This window comes from Notamacropus eugenii, chromosome 6 (genome assembly GCF_028372415.1).
Source record: "Notamacropus eugenii isolate mMacEug1 chromosome 6, mMacEug1.pri_v2, whole genome shotgun sequence".
Taxonomy (NCBI): Eukaryota; Metazoa; Chordata; class Mammalia; order Diprotodontia; family Macropodidae; genus Notamacropus; species Notamacropus eugenii.
This window is the reverse complement of record NC_092877.1, coordinates 234755192-234762479: the sequence shown is the minus strand read 5'-3', so window position 1 is coordinate 234762479 and position 7288 is coordinate 234755192.

Sequence of the window (7288 nt, the reverse complement as noted above, 5' to 3'; positions counted from 1 at the left end):
ATTGGTTTGTATTTGCACTAGGTGAATTCTTGGAGCTCAATAAATGTTAAGCAATCTACTAGGATCTAATGGAGGGAAATCTATGAAAAGAAAATGAGGCATTGTTCTCACCACTTCCAACCATTAATTCATCTAAGTTTCCCTCTCTTTTTTTCACAGTAACTCAGTAACCCACTCAGTGCCCATTACAGAGGCACCTGGCCACCCTGTACTTGTTAAATTTCTGACAGCTTTTTCATCACAATATCTCTTTTCAACAGAGAGGTTAATAATGCCATTTAGATTTGTGACAAACTAAGATTTTTGATACTCAAAAGTCCAGTCTTTTGTTATTATAACATTTAATTTCAATGCTTTGTCCTACTTTGAGCAAAACATAAAAAGAAGAAATTAAATTCACACTATTTTCATTCACATATCAGAACTGCTGAAAGCTAAAATTCCATACCTTTTCTGGAAGTACTTTCCTTCCTTTTTATAAATGTTTTCATGCATACATTTATTATTTAATTCTGAAAGGAGATTGGTGTTTTGTAGTTATCTGTTTCTTTTACAATAGATGGCGGAGAAATGAGATACTAATTTGTCTCTGCAATGATTTTCTCATCATTTCCTCTAGTCCCAGAGAAAGAGGAGATATTTCCCATTCTTAAAAGGTAGAGGTTTCAAGAAGTCAGGGGTGGAGCTAAGATGACAGAGTAATAACGTGAACTTTCTAGAGCCCAGGTTCAGCCAAATATCTGTAGAAAAATGGCTCTAAACAAATTCTGGAGCTGCAGAACCCACAGAATGATGGAAGGAAGCAAATCTCCAGCCCAACACAGTCTGAAAGGACTCCAGGAAGTGTCTATCGAGCCAAGCTGGGAGCAGAGCACAGTGCAGTGTGGGCCATGCTGGCACAGTCAGAACCTGAGCAGGCTTTGAGAAACTCAATCTCTTGCACCTGTGACAGTTTCCAGACATCATGACCCCAAAACACTGAGGATAAATTGGAAGATCAGTGGAAAAAGCCTGTGGGATCAGTAGAGGAGAGGAGAGTGGACCAGCCCTAGCCCCAGGGTGGTAGAGGGGGGAGACAGCCACTGTTTCTGGAGTGGCCTACTGACTGGGAGAAATCAAGTAGCTGACGATACACCTCCCACCCCCAATGGAAGCAGAGAACTACCTTGACAAAGAGCTCAGAAGTCAAGTAAATGGTTGAGAAAATAAGCAAAAACCAGAAAAAGTATCAGAGTGTAGAATCTTATTTTGGTGACAAGGAAGATCAAAACATGCAAAAAGAAGACAACAACATCAAAGCTCCTTCATCCAAAGCCTCCAAGAAAAATATGAGTTTGTCTCAGGCCATGGAAGAGCTCAAAAAGGATTTTAAAAATCAAGTAAGAGTAGTAAAGAAAAAATTGGGAAGAGACATAAGAGTGATGCAAGAAAATCATGAAAAACAACTCAACTGCTTGCTGAAGGAGACCCAAAAAATGCTGAAGAAAATAACACTTTAAAAAAGACTAACCCAAATGTCAAAAGAGATCCAAAAAGCCAATGAGGAGGAATGACCTAAAAAACAGAAGTGACCAGATAGAAAAGGAGATTCAAAAGCTCACTGAAGAAAAATATTTCTTAAAGATTAGAATGCAGCAGATGGAAACTAAGGACTTTATGAAAAATCAAGAAATTCTAAAACAAAATTAAAGGAATGAAAAAATAGCAGACAATGTGAAATATCTCATTGGAAAAAACAATTGACCTGGAAAATTGATCCAGGAAAGAAAATTTAAAAATTATGGGACTGCTTGAAAGCCATGATCAAAAAAAAGAGCTTAGACATCATCTTTCATGAAATTATCAAGGAAAACTGCCCTGGTATTCCAGAACCAGAGGGCAAAATAAATATTGAAAGACTCCACCAATCACCTCCTGAAAGAAATCCAAAAAGGGAAATTTCTAGGAATATTGTAGCCAAATTCCAGAGTTCCCATTTCCAGGAGAAAATATTGCAAGCAGCCAGAAAGAAATATTTCCAGTATTGCGTAAATACAATCAGGATAACACGAGATCTAGTAGCTTCTACATTAAGGGATTGAAGGGCTTGGAATATGATATTCCAGAGGTCAAAGGAGCTAGGATTAAAACTAAGGATCACCTACCCAGCAAAACTGAGTATAATACTTCAGGGGAAAAAATGGTCATTCAAGGAAATAGAGGACTTTCAAGCATTCTTGATGAAAAGACCAGAGCTGAATAGAAAATTTGACTTTCAAACACAAGAATCAAGAGAATCATGAAAAGGTAAACAGGGAAGAGAAATCAGAAGGGACTTACTAAAGTTGAACTGTTTACATTCCTACATGGAAAGATAATATTTGTAATTTTTGAGACTTTTCTCAGTATTTAGGTATTTGGAGGGATTATATACATATAGACAGAGGGCACAGGGTGAGTTAAATAGGAAGGGATGATATCCAAAAAATAATATTAGGGGCTAAGAGAAGAATATATTGGGAGGAGAAAGGGAGAAATGGAATGGGGAAAATTATCTCTCATAAAAGAGGCAAGAAAAAGCTTTTTCAATGAAGGGGAAAAGGGGAGAGGCAAGAGGAGAAAAGTAAAGCTTACTCTTATCACATTTGACATGCACACTCAATGTGGTATGAATATCTATCTTACGCTACAGGAAAGTAGTAGAGAAGGAGATAAGTGGGGTGTGGGGGAAATGATAGAAGGGAGGGCAAATGGAAGGAGGGGGTAATTAGAAGTAAAAACTTTTGGGAAGGAAAAGATCAAAAGAGAGTATAGAATAAATGGGGACAGGATAGGATGGAAGGATGTGTAGTTAGTCTTTAACAACATGACTTTTATGGAAGTCTTTTGCATGACTACACATGTATAACCTATGTTGAATTGCTTACCTTCTCAATGGGGATGAGTGGGGATGGAGGAAGGGAGAGAAGCTGGAACTCAAAGTTTTAAAAACTAATATTAAAAATTGTTTTTACAAGCAACTGGGAAATAAGAAGTACAGTTAATGGAGTATAGAAATCTATCTTGCCCTATAAGAAAATAGAGGAAATGGGGATAAGGGAAAGGAGGGGTGTGATAGAAGGGAGGGCAGATTGGGGGAAGGGGTAATCTGAATGCATGGTGTTTTGGGGTGTGGAGAAGGGTGAGATGGAGAGAAAATTTGTAACTCAAAATCTTGTTCAAATGAATGCTGAAAACTAAAAATAAATAAATATATATTTTTTAAAAGCTAGAGGTTTCATCCCATCTTTTGTCAGTTTTGCTGAATACTTAACTGGATTCAAGAGACATTGGTTTTGGACTCACCTCTGCCACTAGGTACACTTGGAACTTGGGCAATTCTTCATTTCTCTGTGCCTTACTTTACATTTTTGTAAAATCAGGAAGAGGGTTGGACTAGATGATCTCTAGTTTCCCTTTTGATTCATGTTCAGATTCCATTTTTCTTAATGGTCCTTATTTCTTACCAAAAATTTCTTCATTAGCATCTTCAATTTTGCTCTTTTTCTAAAACATGCACAGGTCTCCCCCATCTTGGAAAACAAAATCCATTTTTAATTTTCTACTTAAACAGTTAGGTGGTTCAATGCATTGAGTTCTGAACTTGAGTCAGGGAGACCTGAATTCAAATCTCTCCTTTGATATTTACTAGTTGTGTGACTCTCGGAAGCTGCCTAACCTCTTTCAGCCTGTTTCTTCATCTGTAAAATTAGGATAATAATGGAATCTATCATGCAGAGTTATTCTGATGATGAAAAGAAATAACACATGTAAAGCTATCCCAAGGGTGGGGAACCTGCAGCTTCCAGGCCACATGTGGGCCTCAGTTCTATGAAGTTTGGATTCAGTCAAAGGGCCATACCTGAGGACCTAGAGGGTCACATGCGGCCTCAAAGTCACAAATTCCCTACTCCTCTTCTACCCCTTTCTTTCCCTTCAATTTTACTTCCAAATTTCCCAAGTGAGTGGTCTATACCTGTTTCCATTTCCTCTCTCTCTGTTTAGGCATCCTCATGGACAGGCTTTTATTCAGGTCCCCAGGAATTTTCTTCTTGAAATTTCAGCTGCCAATGGACACCTTCTCCGTAGTCTCTTCCTATATGTCCAATAAATTATTTTATTTCTTTGTTCACTTCTCTTGTTCCATTCCATCAAATGTAAGTAGTCCTCCAGCCTTTGTCCTTAGCTTTATCCTCTTCACTCTCTGAATTCTCTTATTGATCCCTATATTTTCCTTACCTTAATGATGGTGGTGGCTCAAAAGCTCTAGTTCTGTGAAGTCATCCAAACTCTTTTCTATCTCTAGTTGACTAAAACTCACTTCTGGAAATAGATCATCATTTTCATCTCCTAAAAACAACTCCTCATCCCAAACTATCTATCTTGTAGTCCATGTGGTATGGTAGAAAAAGTTCTAGAAGTCTGAAAATCCCAGAGTTCTAGTTTCTTCTTTCAACAATTTCTATTTCTGGACAAATTTTACTTTTCAGAGCCTCAGTATCCTTATTTGAGAAATATGCTGAAAATATCTACCATGTAAAATACATGGATAATGAAGATCAAATGAGGTACTATATATTAAATTACTTTGTAAAACATAAAACCCTGCATAAATATATATTTGAAAACTATTAGTAATGATAATACTGTAAGATATTATTAAATGCCAATATTTAGTACCCCCTTAAAATTAGATTACGTCTTTTCATCTTCTTATTCCCTATAACATCTAGCACAATGCCTTGTACATTCATGACACTTAATTGCTTGTTAAATGTTGATTTCTCAACCTCTTAGTTTTGGGGCTCAAAGCTTTAGTGCTGTTATTGACACAGAAAGACAGTAGGTAAGTGCTGGGTTGGAAGTCAGTAAGACCTGGGATGAATTCTGCTTCTGATATTTACTAACTATGTCAACCTGAATAAGTCATTTCAGCTTTTCAGTCTCAGTTTCCTCATCTATAAAATGAGAAGTTTGGACTTAACAACCTCTATGGCCCCTTCCAACTCTAAATTTATCATGCTATGATCCGTAGCTTTTACTTCCTTTACTCAGTGAGACATTAAACCCCCTCAATTCTTAACTTGAAATGCATTTGTCCCTTTCCCACTGCTAGCATTTTAGTCCAACACTCATAATCTCACATATGGACGTTGGTCCAGGGATAACTCATACAATATATACTGGCATTGATATGCAGAATTGATTTGAAGTTTCCAAAGACAGATAAATTTTCCTGATCAACCAGACACTTTTAATGGTTTCCTATTTTCCAATGGTACTGAAAACTAAAGCCCTTTCCAGCTTTCTTCACCTAATCTGGCTACCTTTCCAACTTCATTTTTCACTACTCCACAACCTGGGACTTACATTTTATTTGGGTCAGTCCTTCATAATACTCTGAACACACCATGGCCCTCTTAATCTCTTGTTTAATTGACAGTGTTTCCCCTGTGTGGAATGCTCCTTCTTGGTCTACATCTCCACATTTTGTCCATTATCCTTAAAGACTTATTTCAAGCTGTATCTACTAAAAGAATCCTTGCTTAACTAATATAGCTCTTATTTGTTGCAGTTTCACCAAATGTTTAGGGGTCATCCTGAAACAATTCAGACTCAGATGACCTGTAATCCAAGAAAAGACATTTATTGAGAGTGACACTCTCCAGTGGGCTGAGTTACAAGGGAGCTGGCAATTTATCAGAGGAAGACTTATTAAATGAAGAATTTTTATAGGGCAAAAGATGTAATTACATAATTCAAACAATGAATATTAAAAAGGAAGAAGGGCTTAGGCAATGGGAAGGGGTCCCAGCCTTGGAGGAACTATGCATGAAATTACCCGCAATGCGTACCAAAAAGTCCAAATATGGGGGCAGGGAGAATTAATATAACATAATGATAATATCCTAAGTCTCTCTACATCATAAGTTCACATAAAGGACAGCTTTTGTTATTACTGTGCAGGTGCCTACTTAGGGAAAGTTCCTTATACGGTTTTGGGGTCCACATCCTGCCCTGGCATCCCAGTGGTACTGCTTTCTGATTGGCTGGCTATTGTGGTCCAGTCTGAGATTAGATGGATATGGTTGTGGTTAAGTGCATGGACACATCTGTTGTTTCTATGAGAAATATGAGGAATGGGTCTGGGGGCAATGACTAGCCAGAGGCACTGGCTAGGTTCTCACCACATGGACATGCCTACTGTTCTAGTGGGGTGTGAGTTCATGGACCAGCCCATTCTTCTACTGAGGCATATATGAGGAAGTTAGGATATTGGGTCAGAGAGGTGGACAATGGCTAGGTAGGAGCAGTGGGTCTGCTGTTCAGTGATCGAGTCTGGGTGGCTGTGGTTAAATCAGGTCATGCCTGCTGTTCAGTGAGACCCATAAAGAAGTTAGGATATTGGAGCTGGGGGCAGCTTTATTAGGATTCTATCATATACTTTTCATCTTTGTTTGTAAAGCATTGATGGACAGTGGCACAAAATTTATGACTCAACTGTTTATAGTACAAGATTGTCCAGTCTTGTTTCATGTATGGTTATCTCTCAAACTTCTTGAGTGTAGGAATCATGCTTTCAGTTTTGCTATCTCCCATAGCACATGGCAAAATACTCAGTCATAATAGGTGCTCTATTAATATTGGTTAATTGGGTGTTTGGTTTCTAAATCATAATAAATGACATACATTGTGTTTTTCACTATGTTTTATATTCTGAGGGATTTCAAAACAATTTCATTTAGCTTCTCAGAATTGGGGTTATAAAATAATGTTTTTTAAATGAGATTTAGGATTTATCTAAAGCATAAATATAAATATTTATATATAAATAAATATAAGATATAAATAAAATATAAAATAGATAGATATTTGTCCAGAACATTTTTTAAAAGCAAGTCTATGCCCAGATGAGGAACGTAGATGTCCAAGTCTTAAAATTCTTATCTACAGTGCTACCTCCTCTATGAAGCCTTCTTTGATGCCTCAAGTATTTAGTCTTCTCTCTTTCCTCAAATTATACCTGCCTAAATACTTTCATGTTCTGTCTACATAGTGTAATGTAAGATCTTGACGGAAGAGGCTATGTACTTCTGGTTTTTACATTTTTATTGGTTGGTATAAACCTTATACAAAGTGGTTGCCTAATTAATATTTGTTGTGCTAAATTGTAATCATGTGGGGAAATAGAAATGAAATTCTTAGGTCAAGTAAATGGAAGAAAAATATGTACTAATTTTGTGGATGTCTGTGGTACTTCATTAATGGT